This window comes from Cervus canadensis, chromosome X, assembly GCF_019320065.1.
Source record: "Cervus canadensis isolate Bull #8, Minnesota chromosome X, ASM1932006v1, whole genome shotgun sequence".
NCBI classification, from domain to species: domain Eukaryota; kingdom Metazoa; phylum Chordata; class Mammalia; order Artiodactyla; family Cervidae; genus Cervus; species Cervus canadensis.
The window spans coordinates 35,569,429-35,595,497 of record NC_057419.1 but is presented as its reverse complement, the minus strand read 5'-3'; the positions used below and the strand labels follow the sequence as shown (position 1 = coordinate 35,595,497).

At 40.3% G+C, this 26,069-nt stretch overlaps 1 pseudogene; it reads right to left on the bottom strand.

The window, feature by feature from the left end:
* Window positions 1-16,428: 16,428 nt before the first annotated feature.
* LOC122435513 lies at window positions 16,429-22,647 on the bottom strand (annotated as a pseudogene).
* Window positions 22,648-26,069: the final 3,422 nt, after the last annotated feature.

The following is a 26,069-nucleotide window of genomic DNA, read 5'->3' as shown; positions in this document are numbered from 1 at the left end:
AGAAGAGACTCATTTTAGATCCATAGACACAAATACATTGAAAGTGAAAGGATGGGGGGGAAATCCATGCAAATCGTAACCAAGAGAGCAGAAATGGCTAGACTAATATCAGCCAAAATAGGCTTTAAACCAAAAAAGTTTACAAACAAAGACATTATGTATTAATAAAAGGCTTGCCACCAGGGCTTCCCTGGTAACTCAGAAGGTAAAGAATCTGCCTGCAATGCAGGAGACCTGGGTTTGAGCCCTGGGTCAGGAAGATTCCCTTGGAGGACAGAATGGCAACTCACTCCAATATTCTGGAGAATGGAGAATCCCATCGACAGAGGAGCCTGGTGGGCCACAGTCCGTGGGATCGTAAAGAGGCGAACACGACTGAGTGACTCACACACACAATGTTAATGAAAGGTTCAATACAGTTATATCTTATTGGCCAGAACATGGAAGGTTGAGAACCCCATACATTACCACTGGAGGCAGAAAATTCATATAACATTTCTGGGAGTCAATTTGGCATTATAGGTCAAAAACCTTTCAAAAGTCTTTATCCTTTGAAATAAAAATTACACTTCTAGAAATTTAAGAGAATGATCATAGATGTATACTCAAAACATATATTAAAAATAGTGTTCACCTCAACATTATTTATTGAACTGATACACAAGAAACATTTATCTTTAAAAGGTATGGAACCTAAAATGTGACACATTGACACATGTATAAGATAAAATACATTGCTGCTACTAAAAATCATGTTATAGCAGAATGTTTATTGACACAGAGAAATGATCAAGCTATCAAATAAATAGCACATACACTGTAACATAGATATTTTTCCTGTTATACAAGCTTTGATTGATTGTACTTTCTAAACCAAGAATAAATGCCAAAACTAAATAAATTAAAAAATTTAAACTCCCTAGGTATTTTAAAATTTATAAATCACAAAACAGAAAAAGAGACACAGAAGTACAGAACAGACTTTTGAACTCTGTGGGAGAAGATGAGGGTGGGATGTTGCGAAAGAACAGCATGTATATTATCTATGGTGAAACAGGTCACCAGCCCAGGTGGGATGCTTGAGACAAGTGCTCGGGCCTGGTGCACTGGGAAGACCCAGAGGAATCGGGTGGAGAGGGAGGTGGGAGGGGGGATCGGGATGGGGAATACATGTAAATCTATTGCTGGTTCGTGTCAATGTATGACAAATAAATAAATAAATAAATAAACTATACTTCCTACTGGAAAAAAATAAAATAAAATTTATAAATCACTTACTAAATAAGTGTAGGTTCAAAAAAGTAATCACAATGAAAATGGTCAGCAATTTAGAAGATGGAAACAAAGCTTATGGACTCCAGCCAAAAATAGTACATCAAAGAAAATATTTTATTACATTATAATTCAGAAAGATTTTCTTTAAAAAACAGATAAAACTGCAGAAATTAGAGAAACGAAAAAAGATTAAAACCAAAAAAGTGTAAAAACAAATGATTTAGAACTGATAAAGAATCAGCTTATTTGAACAAAATTAATAAATTTAAAATAGAAAAACCTGAAGAAGACACATGTACTTCTTTAAATGGAAGAAATGCATAAATATAGAAATTAGGAAGGTGGAAATGTATCTGGAAAAATGGCCAGAGCCAGAGTGTTGTTCAGTTACTCAGTGATATCTGATCTTTGCAACCCCATGGACTGCAGCATACCAAGCTTCCCTGTCCTTCACTATCTCACAGAGTCTGCTCAAACTCATGTCCAACCACTGAATGACCTAGTGGTTTTCCCTACCTTCTTCAATTTCAGTCTGAATTAGGCAATAAGGATTTCATGATCTGAGCCACAGTCAGATCCTGGTCCCTTTTTCGCTGACTGTATAGAGCTTCTCCATCTTTGGCTGCAAAGAATATAATCAATCTGATTTCAGTATTGACCATCTGGTGATGTCCACGTGTAGAGTCTTCACTTGTGTTGTTGGAAGAGGGTGTTTGCTATGACCAATGCATTCTCTTGGCAAAATTCTGTTAGCCTTTGCCCTGCTTCATTTTGTACTCCAAGGCCAAATTTGCCTGTTACTCCAGGTGTCTCTTGACTTCCTACTTTTGCATTCCAGTCCCCTATAATGAAAAGGACATCTTTTTTGGATGTTAGTTCTAGAAGGTCTTCGAGGTCTTCATAGAACCGTTCAACTTCAGCTTCTTCAGCATTACTGGTTGGAGCATAGACTTGGATTACCGTGATAGTGAATGGTTTGCCTTGGAAACGACAAGAGATCATTCTGTCATTTTTGAGATTGCATCCAATACTGCATTTCAGACTCTTTTGTTGACTATGATGGCTACCTCATTTCTTCTAAGGGATTCTTGCCCACAGTAGTAGATATAATGGTCATCTGAGTTAAATTCACCCATTCCAGTCCATTTTAGTTTGCTGATTCCTGTAATGTCAATGTTTACTCTTGCCATCTCCTGTTTGACAACTTCCAATTTGCCCTGATTCATGGACCTAACATTCCAGGTTCCTATGCAATACTGCTCTTTACAGCATTGGACTTTACTTCCATCACAAATCACACTCACAACTGGGTGATGTTTTTGCTTTGTCTCGTCTCTTCATTCATTCTGGAGTTATTTCTCCACTGATCTCCAGTAGCATATTGGTCACCTACTGACCCGGGGAGTTCCTCTTTCAGTGTCCTATCTTTTTGCCTTTTCATACTGTTCATGGGGCTGTGAGGAGATACCCCATGTCCTTGGGCAAAGGAGAAGCCCCAGGAAGATGGTAGGAGGGGCAAAGTCATGTTTAGAATCAAACCCCATTCCCACCAGAGACGCTCAGAGGGCTGAAACAAACCTTGTGAGCACCAGGACCCAGGGACCCCACAGAGATTGAGACAGAACTGTGTTTGAGCATCTGCTGTGGAGATGCGGGTTGGCAGTGGTCTGCTATAGGGACAGGGGCTCTGGGTATGGGTATGGCAAAAGACCCCTTGGAAGAGGTGGCCATTAACCCCACCATAGAGCTGCCAGAACTTACACAGGACTGGGAAATAGACTCTTGGAGGGCATAACAGAACCTTGTTCACCAGGACCCAGGAGAAAGGAACAGTGACCCCACAGGAGCCTTGCCTGTGTGTGTCCAGGAGTCTTTGGTGAAAGCGTGGGCTGCTGTAGGGTTGGGGGCACTGGGTGTAGCAATACATGCATAGGATCTTTTGAGGGAGGTCACCATTACCTTCATTACCTCCTCCATAATTTGGCCCCAGGTAAATATCAGGGAGAAATCACAGCTCCACCTATCAACAGAAAATTGGATTAAAGATTTACTGAGCATGGCCCCACCCATCAGAACAAGACCCAGAATCCCCCTCAGTCAGTCTATCCCATCAGGAACCTTTCAAAAGCCTCTTATCCTTCTCCATCAGAGGGCAGACAGACTGAAAACCACAGTCACAGAAAACTAACCAATCTAATCACATGGACCACAGCCTTGTCTAACTCAATGAAACTATAAGCTATGCCATGTAGGGCCACCCAAGATGGACGGGTCATGATGGAGAGTTCTGACAAAATGTGGTCCACTGGAGAAGGGAATGGCAAACCACTTCAGTATTCCTGCCTTGGGAATCCCATGAACAGTATGAAAAGGCCATGCTCAGTAAATCTTTAATTTAATTTTCTGTTGATGGGCAGGGCTGTTTTCCCTCCCTGGTGTTTGACCTGAGGCCAAACTATGATGGAGGTAATGAAGAAAATGACGACCTCCATCAACAGGTCCCATGCATGCACTGCAGCACTGAGTGCCCTTGAACCTGTAGCAGCCCACTGCTGACCCACGCCTCTGCTGGACAATCCTGCACACTCACGGGCAAGTCTGGGTCAGTCTCTTGTGGTGTCACTGCTCCTTTCTCCTGGGTCCTGGTGCACACAAGATTTTGTTTGTACCCTCCAAGAGTCTGTTTCTCCAGTCCTGTGTAAGTTCTGATGGCTCTAAGGTGGGGTTAATGGCGACCTCCTCCAAGAGGGCTTATGCCATACCCAGGTCTGCTGCACCCAGAGCCTCTGCCCCTGTGGCAGGCCACTGCTAACCCATACCTCCACAGGAGACACTCAAACACAGTTCTGGCTCATACTCTATGGGTGTTTTGGGTCCTGGTGTGCACAAGTTTTGTGTGACCTTAGGCAAGCTTTAATCCTTGTAAGACTATATTCTTGTCTGTAAAATAAATAATAACACCTCAAAGGGTCATTTTAAGAATTACTTGAGATTTTTACATGTCACTTGCTTGGCACAATGTCTTGTTTGTTCAGTCACTAAGTAGTGTACAACTCTTTGCGATCCCATGGACTGCAACACACCAGGCTTCCCTTTCCTTCACTATCTCTCAGAGTTTGCTCAAACTCATGTTCACTGAGGCAGTGATGCACAATGTCTAGTACATGATAAAAATTCAATATGCAATAGCTGCTATCATGTGTACCAGACTGCTTTTACAATTATGAGAGCAGTGATTGTAATTTTACACTTAATATACTTCAATATCAATGAATACACATTATTAAAATGGCAGATTAGGCAAATAATGTGAATATTACTAAGTTGATTATTGCCACTATTAAAATAGTATAACTCAGATGGTTTGGGGGGGGGGGTTATTTCCCAAGAAAAAATAATTCCCAGTAAATTATTGACTATTCCAAAGCATAAGAGAGACAACACACTAATTTTCTATAAAGCTAGCATATCTGTAAAGCTACCATAGAAAATTTTAGCAAATGCTAGTAGAAAAATTTTAAAACCCTGCAAACTACTTTTATTTATGAATACTAGTACAAAAATCCTAAGTAAAATTACTAGAGTACAAGTTAGAAATTTCTTAGTTATAAAAGGCAGACTTACTACTACTTAATACTTACTACAGATTTACCACTAAAACCTGGCTTAAGCAGAAAGTGGATTCAGGGTGACATGTAATAAATTAGGGGTAGGTGAGATTTCAGGCATGACTAAAAACAGAAATTCATACTGTCATCAGGGTCAGTTTTTCTGTTTCTCCATCTCTCAGATTTACTTCTGAATTGAGTAAAAGCAGAATTGGTAATTCAAACTAAGTTGCTTACTATAGACAACTTTAAAAACTGGTCAAAATATCAAGCACCATTTCTATACAAGTATCACAGAGCTAACAAGATAGTGAGGAATGGCTGGATTAACATTTGGGTAAAAAAAGGAATCCTGAAAAGTGGAGGGGGACCTATCAATCAGGTTTACTTCTGTTCTGCTTACATTTGCCAAAGTAAAGAGGTACCTAAGAAGACTGGACTCTGCCTTTTGAGATTAGGGGGACAAATGTTCAGGAGTTCAGGGCACACTGAGGATGAGAACTCTGGTAAACAATAGCCCATTTGTTTTGGCAGGAAAGCAGAAACCTCTTCACATATTTACAACAAAGGGAACGTACTTCAGGGAATTGGCACATAGGTGATGGAGGATCTGAAATCCAAGAACAAGATGCCACAATCACTCTTGGGTTGGAGATACAGAAGTAAGAGACAATGTCACTGGGGCTCCGGGGTGACCTAGTGGAAGCTATAACTGTAGCAGGCCTTTCCAGTTGGAGCCGCAGAGAAAATGGAGCCACTACCAGAGAAGATGCCCAAAGCAGAAAGAAATGCTCTGACCTCTTTCTTCCTCCCAACCATGGAGGCTTTTCTCCAAGAGGTTGGGAGTCAGGGAAGGTAGAAGAATAGTTTGAGAACAAACACAGCCAGAAGAACGCAGACCCCCAAAAGCTGCACTCCAAGGATGAGAATGAAGCAGAACTAAAGCATCCTCTTCCATTATAGCTTATTAGACTACTGTTCCACTTTAATGCAGATAACTCAAGGCATCAGGCCACTTTATTCATAGAAGAATACTAGTTAGAACATCTGGTACTAGTTAGAAGACCTAGTTTTGTGATTATTAAGATGACTGACCCAGTATCATACATTTTTCCCAACTTTGCTCCTAAATATATATTCATAGCCATGTATTTACCATGTTACACCTTAGATAACTATTGAAAAAATTTTCCAGGAGTTTTTAAAGTTGTGATTAAAAAAACACACAACATAAAATTTACCATCTTAGCCATTTTAACTGCATAGTTCAGTAATGTTAAGTATATTTACATTGCTGTGAAACAAATCTCCAGAAAATTTTCATCTTACGAAACAGAAATTCCATTCCCTTCAACAAGAACTTCCCATTTCCCTCCTTCCCTAAGTCCCCAGTAACCACCATTCTACTTTCTGTTTCTATGAATTCTCAAGAGATTTTCTGTGTGCACATGTACATGTACACACACGAATGCAGACATTAAATTGAATATGACAAGATGTTAACATTTGTTGAATCCACATGATGTATCTATAGAGTACTTTGAACAATTTTTTCAACTTTCCTATTGTGAATTTTTTCTTAATAAAAAAGATAAAAAGTAAATGATTAGGCAAAACAGAAATACCAAATAAAAATGGACATTTTCAGGCAAACAAAAACTAACAGATTTTTTGTTCTCGAAGAAGGAAAATGACACCAAATAATAGGTCAACTATACAGGAAGAAATGGAGAGCAGTGAAAATGGTGTGTGCTGCTGTGGAAATAATGTCATTGACACTAGAGATGAGCAAAACGTATTATTTGAGGGAAGAAATGACTCAGTTTTAAATTCAATGAATGCCTAAGATTAAGAAAGTTCTCTACATCTACTGGTGATGAAAAACCTTTGTGTTCTAGAGGCAATAATTATCTGGGCTTTCAGGATGAAGATGAACACTTTTGAATACTAAAATAAAAAATAAAAGTATAAGCATGGCAGTTCCTCAAGCAATTAAAAATATTACCATATGATTCAGAAATTCCACTTTTGGGTACATAACTAAAATAATTGAAAGTACAACACTGAAATCAGGTTGATTATATTCTTTGCAGCCAAAGATGGAGAAGCTCTATCCAGTCAGCAAAAACAAGACCAGGAGCTAACTGTGGCTCAGATCATGAACTCCTTATTGCCAAATTCAGACTTAAATTGAAGAAAGTGGGGAAAACCACTAGACCATTCAGGTATACTGCTACTGCTGCTGCTAAGTCACTTTAGTCATGTCCGACTCTGTGCGACCACATAGACGACAGCCCACCAGGCTCCCCCGGCCCGGGGATTCTCCAGGCAAGAACACTGGAGTGGGTTGCCGTTTCCTTCTCCAATGCATGAAAGTGAAAATTGAAAGTGAAGTCGCTCAGTCGTGTCCAACTCTTAGTGACCCCATGGACTGCAGCCTACCAGGTTCCTCCATCCATGGGATTTTCCAGGCAAGAGTACTGGAGTAGGATGCCATTGCCTTCTCCAATTCAGGTATGACCTAAGTCAAATCCCTTATGATTATACAGGTGAAGTGAGAAATAGATTTAAGGGACTAGATCTGATAGACAGAGTGCCTGATGAACTATGGACGGAGGTTGGTGGCACTGTACAGGAGACAAGGATCAAGACCATCCCCAAGAAAAAGAAATGCAAAAAAGCAAAACGGCTGTCTGAGGAGGTCTTACAAATACCTGTGAAAAGAAGAAAAGTGAAAAGCAAAGGAGAAAAAGAAAGATATACCCATTTGAATGCAGAGTTCCAAAGAATAGCAAGGAGAGATAAGAAAGCCTTCCTCAGTGATCAATGCAAAGAAATAGAGGAAAACAATAGAATGGGAAAGACTAGAGATCTCTTCAAGAAAATTAGAGATATCAAGGGAGCATTTCATGCAAAGATGAGCTCAATAAAGGACAGAAATGGTATGGACCTAACAGAAGCAGACGATATTAAAAAGAGGTGGCAAGAATACACAGAAGAACTGTACAAAAAGATCTTCATGAGCCAGATAATCACAATGGTGTGATCACTCACCTAGAGCCAGACATCCTGGAATGTGAAGTCAAGTGGGCCTTAGAAAGCATCACTACGAGCAAAACTAGTGGAAGTGATGGAATTCCAGTTGAGCTATTGCAAATCCTAAAAGATGATGCTGTGAAAGTGCTGCACTCAATGTGTCAGCAACTTTGGAAAACTCAGCCGTGGCCACAGGACTGGAAAAAGTCAGTTTTCAGTCAGTGACTGAAATGACTGAACTGATAATCCTGAAGACACATTGGTACATAGCATATATAATTCATACCAGAGTTATTCACATCAGCCAAGAGACAGAAGCAACCATAGTGTCCATTAACAGATGAATGGATAAACAAAATATGTTATGAATATGCTATGAATGGTTATTCAGCCATAAAAAGGAAGGAAATTCTGATACATACTATAACATTAATGAACCTTAAAGACATTATGCTCAGCAAATAAGCCAGACACATAAGAGCAAATATTGTATGATTCCCACAGTATGAAAAGCCAATCTACAGAATGGGAGAGAATATTTGTAAACTGTATGTCTGATAAAGGGTTAATAAAAAATATATAAGGAACTTACAGAATTAATTCGATAGCAAAAAGAATAACCTGATTAAAAATGGGCAAAGGACTTGAATAGACATTTTTCCAAAGAAGACATTCAAATGGCTAACAAGTATATGAAAAGGTGTTCAACATCACTAATCATCAGTGAGTTCAGTTCAGTCGCTCAGTCGTGTCCGACTCTTTGCAACCCCATGGACTGCACCATGCCAGGCTTCCCTGTCCATCACCAACTCCCGGAACTTTCTCAAACTCATGTCCAACGAGTCAGTGATGCCATCCAACCTTATCTCATCCTCTGTCATCCCCTTCTCCCACCTTCAATCTTTCCCAGCATCAGGGTCATTTCAAATGAGTCAGCTCTTCGCATCAGGTGGCCAAAGTATTGGAGTTTCAGCTTCAGCATCAGTCCTTCCAATGCATATTCAGGACTGATTTCCTTTAGGACTGACTGGTTTGATCTTGCAGTCCAAGGGACTCTCAAGAGTCTTCTCCAACACCACTGTTCAAAAGCATCCGTTCTTTGCCAATCAGCTTTCTTTATGGTCCAACTCTCACATCCATATATGACTACTGGAAAAACCATAGCTTTGACTAGACAGACCTTTGTCAGCAAAGTAATATCTCTGCTTTTTATTATGCTAAGTTGGTCATAGCTTTTCTTCCAAGGATCAAGCATCTTTTCATTTCAAGCCTGCAGTCACCGTCTGCAGTGATTTTTGGAGCCCCCCAAAATAAAGTCTGTCACTGTTTCCCCACCTATTTACCATGAAGTAATGGGACCAGATGCCATGATCTTAGTTTTTTGACTGTTGAGTTTTAAGCCAGCTTTTTCACTTTCCTCTTTCAGTTTCATCAAGAGGCTTTTCAGTTCCTCTTCGCTTTCTGCCATAAGGATGGTGTCATCTGCATATCTGAGGTTATCAGGGAGATGCAAATCAATACCACAATGATATATCACCTCACATCGTTAGAAAGTCTAATATAGAAAAAACAGAAGATAACAAGTGTTGCTGAGAGAATGGAACCCTTGTACAATGGTGGAAATGTAAATTGGTACAGCCTTTATAGATACACTATGGCGTTTCTTAAAAAATTAAAAGTAGAACTACTATATGATCCAGCAACACCAGTTCTGGATATACATCTTAGGGAAAAAAAAAAAGCAGGATCCCAAAGATATATCTGCACCCCCCATCCATTGCAGCATTATTCACAATAGCCAATTTATGGAAACAACCTAAATGTTACGGTATCTATATACCATAAAAATGGTATATTATTGGTATAATGGAGTATTATTAAGTCATGAAGGGAATCCTACTGTTTATATCAACAAGGATGAACCTGGAAGGCATTATGCTAAGTAAAAAAATCTAGATAAGGAAAGACAAATAATGAATGGCATCACCTATATGTAAAATCTAAAAAAAGAAAAGTTGAGCTAATAGAAATAGAGAGTAGAATAGCTGTTACCAAGGACTTAGGGGTGGGGGATATGGAAAGATGTTGGACAAAGGGTACAAACATTCAGTTATAAGATGGCTAAGTTCTGAGGATCTAATGTACAGAATGGTAACTATAGCTTAATACTACTGCTGCTAAGTCACTTCAGTCGTGTCCGACTCTGTGTGACCCCAGAGACGGCCCACAAGGCTCCCCCATCCCTGGGATTCTCCAGGCAAGAACACTGGAGTGGGTTGCCATTTCCGTCTCCAATGCATGAAAGTGAAAAGTGAAAGTGAAGTCACTCAGTTGTGTCCGACTGTAGCCTACCAGGCTCCTCCTTCCATGGGATTTTCCAGACAAGAGTACTGGAGTGGGGTGCCATTGCCTTCTCCTAGCTTAATACTACTGTATTGTATACTTTAAATTTGCTGAGAGAGTAGATCTTAAGCACTCTTACACACAAAAAAAGGTAACTGTGAGGTGATTAGCTTGCTTGTGGTGATTGTTTTACAATGTGTATAAATCATCAATTTGTACATTTTGAATATATATAATTTTATTTGTCTATTATACCTCAATAAATGGAGAAATAAATGGCAACCCACTCCAGTATTCTTGCCTGGGAAATCCCATGGACAGAGGAGCCTGGCAGCTGCAGTCTATGGGGTTGCAAAAGTGTTGGACATGACTTAACAACTAAACAACAACCTCAATAAAGCTGGGGAAAATTGTTAAGGTAGTAAATATTATGTTAAATGTATACTACCACAATTAAAAATAAATTATAGTAAAAGTAATATCTCTAATTGTATCTCTAGTAGTGAGTAAATATTGATTTGTTATTATTACTTAAGCTATACCTGTTATATGTATGAAATACTTAATGATATTTTTCAGAAAGCTAGTAATTTATAAAGATGTTAATTTCCCCTAATTTATAAATTTAACAGAATCCCAACAGATAGACCTACATGGTTTTTTATTTGATTGTTAGTTTTTAAGTAGACAATCTGATTTCTTAGGGAAAAAAAAATATATATGTAAAAAAAATGCAGAAAATCTCTGAAAAAGAAAAGCAACTAGGAAGAAATTTTTACTCAGTGCTTTTAATGTTAAAAGGTGTTGGACTTTGACAAATAGCTTTTCTGCATTAATTGAGATAATCATGTGCTTTTCCCTTTAATTATCTTAATATAAATTATGTTAGCTTTTTTGTGTGTGTTGAACCACGCTTGCATTTCTAGAATATTTCCTACTTGGTCATAGATATAATCATTTTAATACCATACTGGGTTATTTTACTGAGGATTTTTGGATCTATACTCATATGGGATATTGATCTGTTATTTTTGTTTCTTGTAATACTTTTACCTGGCTTTAGTATCAGGATAATGCTAGCCTCATAGGATGATTTCCAAAATGTTCCTTCCCTTTCTCTTTTTGGAAGGATTTGAAAAGGATTGGTGTTATTCTGTTTTAAATGTTTGGTAGAATTCACTAGTGATGTCATCTGGTCCTAGACTTTTCTTTGTTTGGAGGTTTTTATTACAAATTCTAGCTCTTTATTATTATAGGACTGTTCAGATATCCTATGTCTTCTTGAGTCAGTGTCTATAGTTTGTGTGTTTCTAGGAATTTTTCTATTTCATCTAAGTTATCTATTTTGTTGGCATATAATTGTCCATAGTATTTCCTTATAAATCTTTCAGTTTCTATAATGTCAGTACTAATGCCTTCACTTTCATTTCTGATTTTTTAGTAATTTGAGTACACTTTCATTTTTCATAGTCAGCCTAGCTAATATTTTGTCAATTTTATTGAGTTTTTGAAAAAAACTTTAATGTCTATTGATTTTCTCCATTCTCTCTTTCATTTATCTCTAACCTTTATTATTACCTAGCTTCTGCTATCTTTGGATTTAGTTTTCTCTTCTTTTTCTAGTTCCTTAAAATCAAGCAATGAATTTGAGAACTTTCTTCATTTTTAACATAGGCATTCATAGCTATAAAATCTCCCCTGAGCACTACTTTAACTAAATCTCATAAATTTTTCTATTTTTGCATTCATGAAAGTATTTTCTAATTTCTTCTTTAAATCCTTGATTATTTAAGAGTGTGATCTTAATTTCCACAGAGTTGTGAATTTCGAATTTATTTGTTATTAATTTCTAATTTCATACTATTGTGGATAGAGGAGATATTTTGAATGATTTCAAACTTTTGCAATGTATAAGACTTGTGGTCTGACATGTCTATCCTGGAGAATGTTTCATCTACACTTGGGAAGAATGTGTTCTGGTGTTGTCGGGAAGAATGTTCTGTATACATTTTTAGGTCTAGTTGGTTTATAGTGTTGTTAAAACCCTCTATATCTTTATAATTTATCAGCTGTCCTATTCATTATTGAGTGAATTATTGTATTCTTCAACTACTTTTGTAGAAGAGTCTATTTCTTCTTTTAAGTCTGTAAGTTTTTGCTATGTGCTTTTTGGACTTCATTATTTGGTATATATATGTATTTATCATTGTTAAATCTTCTCAATAAATTGACCATTTTATCAATATATAATGACTTTTTAGACTCTCAGAAATTTTTATTCTTAAAGCCTACTTCTTTTTATATTCCCAAACTGAAACTCTGTACTAATTAAAGAATAACTCCCCATTTCCCCTTACCTCAGGTCCTGGTAACAATTATTGTACTTTCTGAACTTATGAATTTAATTCTTCTAGGGAGGGAGGCCTGGCATGCTGTGATTCATGGGGTCGCAAAGAGTCGGACACGACTGAGTGACTGAACTGAACTGAGGTACATAAATGAAATCATATATTATTTGTCCTTTTAAGTCTGGATTATTTCACTTAGCATAATATAGTCAAGGTTTATCCATGATGCAGCATGCATCAGAATTTCATTCACTTTTAAGGCTGACTAATATGTCATCATATGTATATACCTCATCATATGTATATACCACATATGTACATATGTTAGGTATGGACCTAACAGAAGCAGAAGATATTAAGAAGAGGTGGCAAGAATACACAGAAGAACTGTACAGAAAAGATCTTCATGACCCAGATAACCACAATGGTGTGATCATCCACCTAGAGCCAGACATCCTGGAATGTGAAGTCAAGTGGGACTTAGGAATCATCACCAGGAACAAAGCTAATTGAGGTGATGGAATTCCAGTTGAACTATTTCAAATCCTAAAAGATGATGCTGTGAAATTGCTGCACTCAATATGCCAGAAAATTAAGAAAACTCAGCAGTGGCCATAGGACTGGAAAAGGTCCGTTTTCACTCCAATCCCAAAGAAAAGCAATGTCAAAGAATGTTCAAACTACTGCATAATTATACTCATTTCACATGCCACCAAGGTAATCCTCAAAATTCTCCAAGCTAGACTTCAACGGTACTTGAACCATGAACTTACAGATGTTCAAGCTGGTTTTAGAAAAGGCAGAGGAACCAGAGATCAAATTACCAAAATCCGTTGGATCATAGAAGAAGCAAGAGGATTCCAGGAAAAACATCTACTTATGCTTCATTGATGACGCTAAAGTCTTTGACTGTGTGGATCACAACAAACTGGAAAATTCATAAAGAGATGGGAATACCAGACCACCTTACCTGCCTCCTGAAAAATCTGCATGCAGGTCAAGAAACAACGGTTAGAATTATACATAGAACAACAGACTGGTTCCAAATTGGGAAAAGAGTATATTAAGGCTGTATATTGTCACCCTGCTTATTTAACTTATATGCAGAGTACATCATGTGAAATGCTGAACAGGATGTAGCTTAAGCTGGAATCAAGATTGCCGGGAGGAATATCGATAACCTCAGATATGCAGATGGCAGAAAGTAAAGAAGGACTAAAGAGCCTTTTGATGAAAGTGAGAAAGGAGAGTGAAAAAGTAGGCTTAAAACTCAACATTCAGAAAACTAAGATCATGGCATCTGGTCCCATCACTTCATGGCAAATAGATGGGGAAGCAATGGAAACAGTGACAGACTTTATTTTTGGGGCCTCCAAAATCACTGCAGATGGTGACTGCAGCCATGAAACTAAAAGATGCTTGTCCTCAGAAGAAAAGCTATGAGCAACCTAGACAGCATATTAAAAAGAAGAGACATTACTCTGTCAACAAAAGTCTGTCTAGTCAAAGCTATGTTTTTTCCAGTAGTCATGTATGGATGTGAGAGTTGGACCATAAAGAAAGCTGACTGGCGAAAAATTGATGCTTTTGAACTGTGGTGTTGCAGAAAATTCTTGAGAGTCCCTTGGACTTCAAGGAGATCAAACCAGTTCATCCTAAAGGAAATCAGTCCTGAATATTCATTGGAAGGCCTGATGCTGAAGCTGAAACTCCAATAATTTGGATACCTGATGTGAAGAACTGACTCATCTGAAAAGACCCTGATGCTTGGAAAGATTGAAGGCAGGAGGAGAAGGGGACGACAGAGGATAAGATGGTTGGAGGGCATCACTGACTCAATGGACATGAGTTTGATCGAGCTCTGGGAAGTGGTGATGGACAGGGAATCCTGGCGTGCTGCAGTCCATGGGGTCACAAACAGTTGTACACAACTGAGCGACTGAACTGAAGTGACTGATGGATGTGAGACTTGGACTATAAAGAAAGCTGAGTGGCGAAGAATTGATGCTTTTGAAATGGTGTTGGAGAAGACTCTTGAGAGTCCCTTAAACTTCAAGCAGATCAAAGCAGTCAATCCTAAAGGAAATCAACCCTGAATATTCATTGGAAGGACTGATGCTGAAGCTGAAACTCCAATACTTTGGCCACCTGATGTGAAGAACTGACTCACTGGAAAAGACCCTGATACTGGGAAAGGTTGAATGCAGGAGGAGGAGGGGACGACAGAGAATGAAATGGTTGGGTGGCATCACTGACTCGATGGACACGAGTTTGGGCAAGCTACAGGAGTTGGTGATGGACAGGGAAGCCTGGTGTGCTGCGGTCCATGGGGTCGCAAAGAGTCAGATATGGCTGAGCTACTGAACTAAACCAAACGGATACACCACGTTTTGTTTATCCATTGATTTGTCAGTGGAAATTTGGGGTGTTCCTACTTTTTGGCCATTGTGAATAATGCTCTATGAACATTGGTGTGCTAATGTCTGAAGCTTTGCTTTCAGTCCTTTTGGATATATACCTAGAAGTGAATTTGTTGAATCATGTGGTCATTCTATATTTGATTTTCCTAGGAATTGCTATACTGTTTTCCTGCACCACTTTACATCTGCACTACACACAAGGATTCCGATTTCTCTATATCCTCACTAACACTGGTTATTTTCTGTTTTTATTTATTTTATTATTTTAAAACAGTATTCATCCTAATTGTTATGAAGTGGTATCTAATTGTGCTTTTGATTTGTACTAATCTAATAATTAGTGATGTTGAGTGTATTTCTGTATGTTTATTGGCCATTAGTGTATCTTCTTTAGAGAAATGTCTAATCAGGTAATTTTCCCTGTGTATTTGTCTTTTAAATTATGTCGAAAAAAGTCAAGGTTCAAACCTAAAATACAATACTGACTCTTATTTCTATTTATATCATACCTTTACCAGTGTTTTTTATCTCTTTGTAGTCTTAGGTTACTATCTTTTTTTTCAGTCTGGGTGACTCCCTTTAGCCTTTCTCATAGTGCTGGTGTGCTAGTGACAATTCTCTTAGCTTTTATCAAAGAATGTCTATTTTCTTTTTTGTTGTTGTTGTTTCCCTCTTGGGCCTGCTTTTATGGGGACAACCTAACAGAGGGCACAACCTGTAGAAAACTAGGAACAATACATACATATATATTATACATAGAGAAGCAATTCTGTAAAGTCAGGCCCCGCCCCCTCCATCAGCTGAGGCTGAGGAGTTAGGCACTGAGTCAGTCAGCAGCTCTTTCGGTGGGTACGTGCACATCTGAGGGAAGGAAGAGGGTGCCAAGAAATGCTGATCAATGGCATGACCTATTTACAGGAGATGAGGAAAAGCCAAAATGGAACAAGGGTTTTTTTTTTTTTTTTTTTAAAGAAAGAATAAAAACCCAGGCTGAGGCAGGGGCGTGAGGAAAAGGTAAAATGAGAGATGGATTCTGAAAGGGAAGGGGACCTGAGAGGGGTCTCACTTCCCTTGGTCAAAGCCCCTTTAACTTTAGGGTTAAAGTGGGGGAATGGAGTTGATATCACTTAGAAATCAGGCTGCCAGCAACACAGCTCTGGTCTCCAAAAGATGAAAAGTAGTAAAATTTTGCCCTCCAGTAAAAACATTGGAATACTGTGTGTGTGAGTGGGGTGAGGCTGAATCTCTGAGATGTCAGTACAAGGCTTCCAAGGTGTGGCCCTGGTAGGGCAGGAAATCTGTCTCTAGGCTGGTAGAGGGCAGGGTGAAGTATTGATGACAGGGGAGGAAGGACAATCAGAGGGGATTAATTATTGTTCAGTCAAGGGATGATTCCTGTTAAGTAGAATTGGAATTCCTCAGTGTTTGCAAGTATCCTTCCAGTTCCAAGATCTGAAAAATAAAGGAAAGAAGGAGTCAGGCTTAGGCATGGACATGGGCCCTGCCCTTCCTACCCCCCTGGAGGGGACATGACCTTGAGCTCCCAGTCAGCAGCATGACTTCTCTTTCTCCCTCCAGGATCCACAGGATGGGTGCTAGAGAGGGGCTGACTTGCTGCTGCCTCCTGCCCCTAGGGCACCCCTGGGCCTACTTTGTCCAGGAGCTTGTCCATCTCCTCCTTCCTTAGCAGCTCTGACTCCTCCAGAACCCAGTGCTATGCTGTCTTCTTTTTCAGGATATTGGTCTCCTTCTGCTGGTAGTCCTTGATGAGACACTCAGCCTTGCTGTACTTGTGCTCTAGGGCCTGGTACTGGGCCTGGGTCTCCTGCAGGTGCTCACTCACAGCATTTCATGGGCCCTGGGCCTTGCCCCTGTAGCCCTCCGACTCTTCCATGTGATCCTTTTTCTCCTTCACACTGTGTTCCAGCTGGGCCTTCTCTACCCACCAATGCCCCTTCTCCTGCTCCAGGCTCTGCAGTTTTCTTTTCAGCTGCTGTATCTGTATCTCAGTCACAGCATGCTAGATCTGGAGCTCGTTTAACTTGTGCACAGCTTCTCAGGCTCCATGTCCACAGGGGACAAGGCATCCTGGTTCTCTGCCAGCTGAACACCTCAATGGCCATGTTGCCACCTGGGAACATGGGGCTCAGCTCCTCAACCTCATCAGTGGCACACTCTCCCATCTCCTTGTTATCCTTCCCCTCCCCATACTGGGCTTATCTCTGCTCCATCATTTTCTGCTGCCATTGCACCTGTTTCCAGGGTCTGCTAAGTTAGCTGGGCCACCTCACCTGGCTGCTTCTGGCCAATCATAAACTGCATGCAGCCCTTGGTGTTCCAGAGCATGGAGGCTGCAAAGTTCTGGGTCACTCCCACCAGATTCATTCCATCCATCTCCATCAAGAGATCATTCACCTGGATTCTGCTGTCCTGATGGACCACACTGCCGTCAGTCACGGTCTTGATGAACATGTCCACCTTCTCTAGGCCCATGTCTGTCCATGCCCCATGCCAACAGTGCAGATGCCCAGGCCCTTGGCGTCCTTCTCCCACTCCACAGGATACAGCTCCAGCCTTTCCACCTGCTTCTCCAGCTGTACTCAGCAGAGGCCACCATGGGATCCACGTCCTTGTTGCAATGATGGTCATCCTTGTTGGAGTAGGTGTTGAACACTGGAATGGGCTCTATGCTGAAATGGGTCTTCTGGCTCAGGGCTGGGTCGCTTTCCTCTGAGAGTCCTGGGATCTCCATGCACCCTGATTTGGCTCATAGAGGGGCTTCCCTTCCTCCTCATCTTCTTCATTGTCCTCCTCCAGGGTATTGCCCCCAGGAGTCCTCCCCAATCCCACTATAGGCACTCATGTCCACCAAGTCCTCCTTCTTGGACTCGTACCTCTTTGGGGATCATGTCCTGGCTCAGCCATCACCTACCCCTCTCAGAAACCACCAGGGTCGCCACCTCCTCCTCGGGGGTTGCCTGGGCCATCAGCCCCTCTGGCAGGGGCTGGCAGTAGTTGCCAAGGCACAGCCATTCTCCAGGGCTGCATGGGCTGTAACCTCCTCCTGGATAATTTCCACGGGTGCCACCTCGGCCTCCAACTCCCTGCTTCCCTCCAACTCCACAGGCTTAATGAAGCCCCTCCTGGGGCTTGAGAGGCACCAGGCAGGGGCCACTCGGTGCTACAGGGGCTGCTGTCCTTCAGAGACACACTCCTGGGCTGGGACATTCCCCGATGGGACAGGCAGTAGCAGAGGAGGCTGAAACACCAGGGACCACTTGCTAACCAGCTTCAAGTTGACCTGCGGAGCCTCCTTGGCCCCTGCCCTGGGCAGCCTGGACCCACAATGGAGGCCAGTCCTTGAGTCAGGCTCAAGGTCTCTATTTGGTTTATTTTTATAATTTTTATATTCTCTATCTGGTGACACATCATTCTCCTGGGTTTCTCTAGTTCTTTGTTTATGGTTTCCTCTAGCTCTTTGAGCATGTAGGAAACAATTAACTTAAAAATCTTTGTCTAGTAAGTCCAATGCATGTGCTTTCTCAGTGCTATTAATTTCCTTTTTTTTTCTCTCTATGAATGTGACTTTTCTCCCTATGAATGCAGGCTTCCCTGGTGGCTCAAATGGTAAAGAAACTGCCTGCAATGCAGGAATCCCAGGTTCGATCTCTGGGTCTGGAAGATCCCCTGGAGAAGGAAATGGATACCCACTCCAGTATTCTTGCCTGGAGAATTCCATGGACAGAAGAACCTGGCTGGCTAGAGTCCATGGGGTTGCAAAGGGTCAGACACAACTGAGCACCTAGCACTTTCACTTCCATAAATGTGACCTACTTCATTGTCTCTTTCCATAACTTGTCATTTTTGTTGTTGAATACTGGACATTTTGAATATTATAATGTGGTGACTCTGGAAATGAAAGTAATTCTCTCCTCAGGATTTATTTCCTGCTTCCTGTATATTCTTTGTTTAGTATGGCCTCTGAAGTCTCTGTTCTATTAGCCTGTGGTCAGCTAGTGATTTAACAGAGATGTCCTTAAATTCTCAGAGTTGAAAGAACGATAGTAAAAGGAGAAAAGAAAAAAAATCCACCCTGGTCTTTATAGATTAGTTCTGTGTCAGGACACTCCTTTAATTCTTAGCCAGTCCATTTACAACTCTGGTTTAGTTTTTGCTTCCCCCTTGCTATGAGCCTAAAGATCAGTGGAAAGTAAACATTCAAGGCTTTCTCAGGCGTTTTCTGAGATATGACCAGCCCTGGGCATGGGATGTTGTTGTTCAGTTGCTAAGTTGTGTCTGACTCTTTGTGACTCCATGGACTGCAGCATGCTAGGCTTCCCTGTCCTTCACTACCTCCCTGAGTTTGCTCAAACTCATGTCCATTAAGTTGGTGATACCATTCAACCATCTGATCCTCTTTTACCCCCTTCTCCTCCTGCCCTCAATCTTTCCCAGCATCAGGCTCTTTTCCAATGTGTGGGCTGTCTGCATCAGATGGCCAGAGTATTGGAGCTTCAGCTTCAGCATCAGTCCTTCTAATGAATATTCAAGGTTGATTTCCCTTAGGATTGACTGGTTTGATCTCCTTGCAGTCCAAGGGACTCTCAAGTCTTCTCCAACACCACAGTTCAAAAGCATCAGTTCTTCTTCACTCAGCCTTCTTTATGGTCCAACTCTCACATCTGTACATGGCTACTGGAAAAACAATAGCTTTGACTAGTCATACCTCTGTTGGCAATGATGTCTCTGCTTTTTGATATGCTGTCTAGGTCTGTTATAGGTTTTCTTCCAAGGAACAAGTGTCTTTTAATTTTGTGGCTGCAGTCACCATCCACAGTGATTTTGGAGCCCAAGAAGATAAAGTCTGTCATTGTTTCTATTTCTCCCCCATTCTATTTGCCATGAAGTGATGGGACAAGATGCCATGATCTTCGTTTTTTGAATGTTGAGTTTTAAGCCAGTTTTTTCATTCTCCTCTTTCACCTTCATCAAGAGGCTCTTTAGTTCCTCTTTGCTTTCTGCCATAAGGGTGGTGTCATCTGCATATCTGAAGTTATCAATATTTCTCCCAGCAATCTTGATTCCAGCTTGAGCTTCATCCATCCAGCCTGGCATTTGCATAATGTACTCTGCATATAAGTTGAATAAGCAGGGTGACAATATACAGCCTTGACGTACTCCTTTCCCACGTTTGAACCAGTCTGTTGTTCCATGTCCAGTTCTAACTGTTGCTTCTTGACCTGCATACAGGTTTCTCTGGGGGCAGGTAAGGTGGTCTGATAGTCCCACCTCTTGAAAAATTTTCTACAGATTGTTGTGATTCACACAGTCAAAGACTTTAGCCTTATCAGTGAAGCAGATATTTTTCTGGAATTAACTTGCTTTTTCTATGATCCAATGGATGTTGGCAATTTGATCTCTAGTTCCTCTGCCCTTTCTCAATCCAGCTTGTGCATCTGGAAGTTCTTGGTTCACATACTGTTGAAGCCTAGCTTGAAGGATTTTGAAAATTACCTTACTAGCATGTGAAATGAGCACAATTGTGCAGTAGTTTGAAAATTCTTTGGCATTGCCTTTCTTTGGGATTGGAATGAAAACACCTTTTCCAGTCCTGTGGCCACTGCTGAGTTTTCCAAATTTGCTGGCATATTAAGGGCAGCACTTTCACAGCATCATCTTTTAGGATTTGAAATAGCTCAACTGGAATTCCACCACCTCCAATAGCTTTGTTTGTAGTGATGCTTCCTAAGACCCACTTGACTTCACACTCCAGGCTGTCTGGCTTTAGGTGAGGTGATCACACCATCATGGTTATCCAGGTATTAAGACCCCCCCACCTTTTTACAGTTCTGTGTATTCAGAAATGGTAATGACGTAACAGAAGCAGAAGGGCATGGGCATGGCTTTTCACCTCCTGTTTATAAGTGGATGATTTTGAAGGCCTTATTTCCCAAAGTTGTTCCCTGCCCCAGCTTTTCCTCTCAGACTTTTAGCATGCATATTTTCTGATGGAATTGTACTCTTTTGCCACAGATAACAACTTGTTCATTTACCTTTCAATACTTTCCAGGAATGACCTCTATTTAGCCACTTTTCCAAACTGAGATTGTTCTGAGCTAGGAAAAATAAAGGCAATGCCTGCTCTATTCCTTCCAGAACCAGATACCCACAAGAGGAACACAGGCTGTCATCAAGACAGTCACTGCACCTGGGAAGAGTTTGGAGCAAGGCTAAGTTAAAACTAAAAAGTTCTTCTACCATGTTAAAATGGACTTTTTCCTGATTCATCATTCACTTGGTTGCTGCAATCCATTGACTACTTTCCAGAGTTCTGACAAAGTTGATTCAGACAACTTTGCTTAGTTTTCTTTTGGTGTTTCCAAGAAGTGATAGGTGCTTGAAGCCTTCTACTTTTCCATTTTCGCTAACATTTGAAATTCTTTTTTCTTTAATTATTTAATTTATTTTAATTGATGGATAATTACTTTACAATATTGTGGTGATTTTTGCCATACATCAACATGAATCAGCCACTGGTACACATGTGTCCCCCCATCCTGAGCCCACCTCGCACCTCCCTTCCCACCCCATCCCTCTGGGTTGTCCCAGAGCACCAGCTTTGGGTTCCCTGCTTCATGCATTGGTCATCTCTTTTACATATGGTAATATACATGCTTCAATGCTATTCTCTCAAATCATATTACCCTTGCCTTCTCCCACATGGTCCAAAAGTCTGTTCTTTACATCTGTGTCTCTTTTGCTGCCTTGCATATAGGATCATCATTACCGTCTTTCTAAATTCCATACATATGCATTAATATATTGTATTGGTGTTTTTGTTTCTAATTTCACTCTGTATAGGCTCCAGTTTCATCCACCTCATTAGAATGGATTCAAATGTGTTCTTTTTTACAGCTGAGTAATATTCCATCATGTATGTGTACCACTACTTCTTTATCCATTTGTCTGCTGATGGACATCTAGGTTGCTTCCATGTCCTAGCTATTGTAAACAGTGCTGCAATGAACATTGGGGTTACATGTGTCTCTTTCAACTCTGGTTTCCTTGATAACACCTGAAATTCTTAATAATATTTGAACTGTGAGTCTCCCACTTTGCTTTTGTACTGTGCCCTGCAGGTTAGGTAACCATCTTTGCCCCTAAAACTTTCTAACCATTTTAATAATTTTTCTGCCTCTTATTCTTGTCACTATAGAGCATTCTTATAAGTAAGTCCATGCAGGCATCTTTCCCTGGTGCTAGATTAATACTCAACTGAGAATCATCACAACTATGACAATGAATGCCCTCAGTAATAGTGTGGATAATATCAACAATATTTATTCTTATGTCCAAGACAAATTTTGGGAATTTTTAAAGTATCTTCTGAAACTAAAGAGTAACCATCAACTGAATTTGCTAACTCCAACTAGGATCCTGGATATCCCCTCAAGGAATGAGGATTTTTAATTTAATGCTATTATATGACTTTATAGATCAGCTTTCATAGGCCTCTGTCTTCAGCAACTTCCCAGGGAATTCTTTTATGTAACTGATAATCCAAGACACTTCAAATAAAAGAAAGTCTTACCCTCCTGATTGTTCATCTAACTCCATACCACACATTCTTCCCTCCTTCTCCCCAAAATATTCAAAGGTTCAAATTTTTGGGTGTCTCCAGCCTTTTCATTATCTTAGTCACAACCAGTGACTACCACCACCATTACCAGCAACAAATTATAGCATGAGATGGATTAATTTCTACTCCACTTTGTATCAGTTAAGATACTTTCAGCTGAAAATAGGAGAAGACCAACTCAAATGCCCTACATGATGAGGAAATTTAGTATCTCACATACCAAAGTCTTCAGAGATAGGATGGTTTCAGCACTGGTTAACTGAGTGATTTATGGCATTATGAAAGACCCAAATTCTTTCTGTATTTCTGCTATGTTATTCTTACTCTGTTGATTTGTCTTCTAAAACTGACTTTCATCATCACCCCATAATAACTGCTACCAACATAGGCATAGCATGTAGATGGCAATATCTCAAAGTAGAAAAAGCTTTTTCTCCTCAATCTTGGTAAGCTCAGAGAAATTGTACCCAGAAACCACTTCCTTAAACCAATCACTGACTAAGGAAATGAAGTTACCATGATTAGTTTAGACGAAGCAAAATTTATTCATTTTTTAAGGAATCTCCACACTGTTCTCCATAGTGGCTGTACTAGTTTGCATTCCCACCAACAGTGTAAGAGGATTCCCTTTTCTTCACACCCTCTCCAGCATTTATTGTTTGTAGACTTTTTAATAGCAGCCATTCTGACTGGCATGAGATGGTACCTCATTGTGGTTTTGATTTGCACTTCTCTGATAATGAGTGATGTTGAGCATCTTTTCATGTGTTTGCCATCTGTATGTCTTCTTTGGAGAAATGTCTGTTTAGTTCTTTGGCCCATTTTTTGATTGGGTCGTTTATTTTTCTGGAATTCAGCTGCAGGAGTTGCTTGTATATTTCTGAGATTAATTCTTTGTCAGTTCCTTTGTTTGCTATTATTTTCTCCCATTCTGAAGGCTGCCTTTTCACCTTGTTTATAGCTTCATTTGTTGTGCAAAAGCTTTAAAGTTTAATTAGGTCCCATTTGTTTATTTTTGCTTTTATTTCCATTACTCTGGGAGGTGGGTCATAGAGGATCCTGCTGTGATTTACGTCAGAGAGTGTTTTGCCTATATTTTCCTCCAGGAGTTTTATAGCTTCTGGTCTTACATTTAGATCTTTAATCCATTTTGAGTTTGTTTTTGTGTATGGAGTTAAAGTGTTCTAGTTTCATTCTTTTACAAGTCGTTGACCAGTTTTCCCAGCACCACTTGCTAGAGAGATTGTCTTTTCTCCATTGTATATTCTTGCCTCCTTTGTCAAAGATAAGGTATCCATAGGATTTTAGGTGCATGGATTTATCTCTGGGCTTTCTATTTTTACAATGAACAAAATCCTCTGGTGAGCATTTCCTTTTGTAGAGCATGAGCAATAAATAACCTTTTGTTATACTAAGATACTTAAATTTTGGGCTTAAGTATTTGTTACAATAGAATAATTAAACCTGTCCTGAGTAGTAATAGGTATAGTAACAGGGTGTATATTGTCACCCTGTGTATTTAACTTATATGCAGAGTACATCATGAGAAACGCTGGGCTGGAAGAAGCACAAACTGGAATCAAGATTGCCGGGAGAAATATCAATAACCTCAGATATGCAGATGACACCACCCTTATGGCAGAAAGGGAAGAAGAACTAAAGAGCCTCTTGATAAAAGTGAAAGAGGAGAGTGAAAAAGTTGGCTTAAAGCTCAGCATTAGAAAACTAAGATCATGGCATCTGGTCCCATCAGTTCTTGGCAAATAGATGGGGAAACAGTGGGAGACTTTATTTTTTTGGGCTCCACAATCACTGCAGCTGGTGATTGCAGCCATGAAATTAAAAGACGCTTACCCCTTGGAAGGAAAGTTATGACCAACCTAGACAGTATATTAGAGCAGAGGCAATACTTTGCCAACAAAGATCCGTCTAGTCAAGGCTATGGCTTTTCCAGTAGTCATGTATGGATGTGAGAGTTAGACTATAAAGAAAGCTGAGCACCGAAGAATCGATGCTTTTGAACTGTGGTGTTGGAGAAGACTCTTGAGAGTCCCTTGGACTGGAAGGAGATCCAACCAGTCCATCCTAAAGGAGATCAGTCCTAGGTGTTCATTGGAAAGACTGATGCTGAAGCTGAAACTCCAATAGTTTGGCCGCCTGATGTGAAGAGCTGAGTCATTTGAAAAGACCCTGATGCTGGGAAAGATTGAGGGCAGGAGGAGAAGGGGACGACAGAGGATGAGATGGTTGGATGGCATCACCGACTCAGTGGGCATGAGTTCGGGTAAACTCCGGGAATTGGTGATGGATAGGGAGTCCTGGTGTGCTGCGGTTCATGGGGTCGCAAAGAATCAGACACGACTGAGCGACTGAGCTGAACTGAACTGAGTAGTAACAAGGGAATGGAAGCCAATCCTCTCCATGTTGTTGAAAGGGTTCCAGAGAGAAACTGAAAGTGAAAGTGAAGTCACTCAGTCGTGTCCGACTCTTTGTGACCCCATGGACTGTAGTCTACCAGGCTCCTCTGTTCATAGGATTTTCCAGGCAAGAGTACTGGAGTGGGTTGCCAACTGAGGCACATTCTAAAACTGGGAAAAAATCCTACTAAAAAGGATGATATATTCTTAATTTTCTTTGCTATGCATGATACTCACTCCTTAGATCTAAAACTGAAAGCCTCTGGCTTTCTTCCAGACAATCTACTATTTACTGAACACAAGCAATGGTATCTTGATCAGTCTTAGCCTACTTGGTTAGTGTATAATATTCCATTACTAGCTTACCTTCCCAAGTTTTCTACGCATTGTGTTTAAATTAAGAATGCATAAGAACTTTAAGATTTGAATTTAATGCCCTAAATAAAAACTTTAAATATGTACTTCCTTAAATGATTCTTGAATGTTCCTGTAAAGGTGAGGACCATATAATACTATTCGTACTGTTCTAAATTCTATTCATGGATAGAGTAAACTTTACTTCTAGCTCATAGCTTACCTTTTAAAAAAAAAACTATTTTTTTGAATTATGAAAGTGTGATAACACATTTACAGGAGACTTGGAAAATACAGAACACAGTTACATATAGTTCCACTGTGTGTGGGGGTGTGTGTGTTAGTCACTCAGTCGTGTCTGACTCTTTGCAACTGCATGGACTGTAGTCCATCAGGCTCCACTGTCCATGGAATTCTACAGGGAAGCATCCTGGAGTGAATTGCCATTCCCTTTTCCAGGGAATCTTCCCAACTCAGGGATTGAACCTGGGTCTTCCACATTGCAGGCAGATTCTTTACCATCTGAGCCACCAGGGAAGACATAGGTCCACTATATATTACAATAGGGCTTCCCGTGTGGCTCAGATGGTAAAGCATCTGTCTGCAATGCAGGAGACCCTGGTTCGATC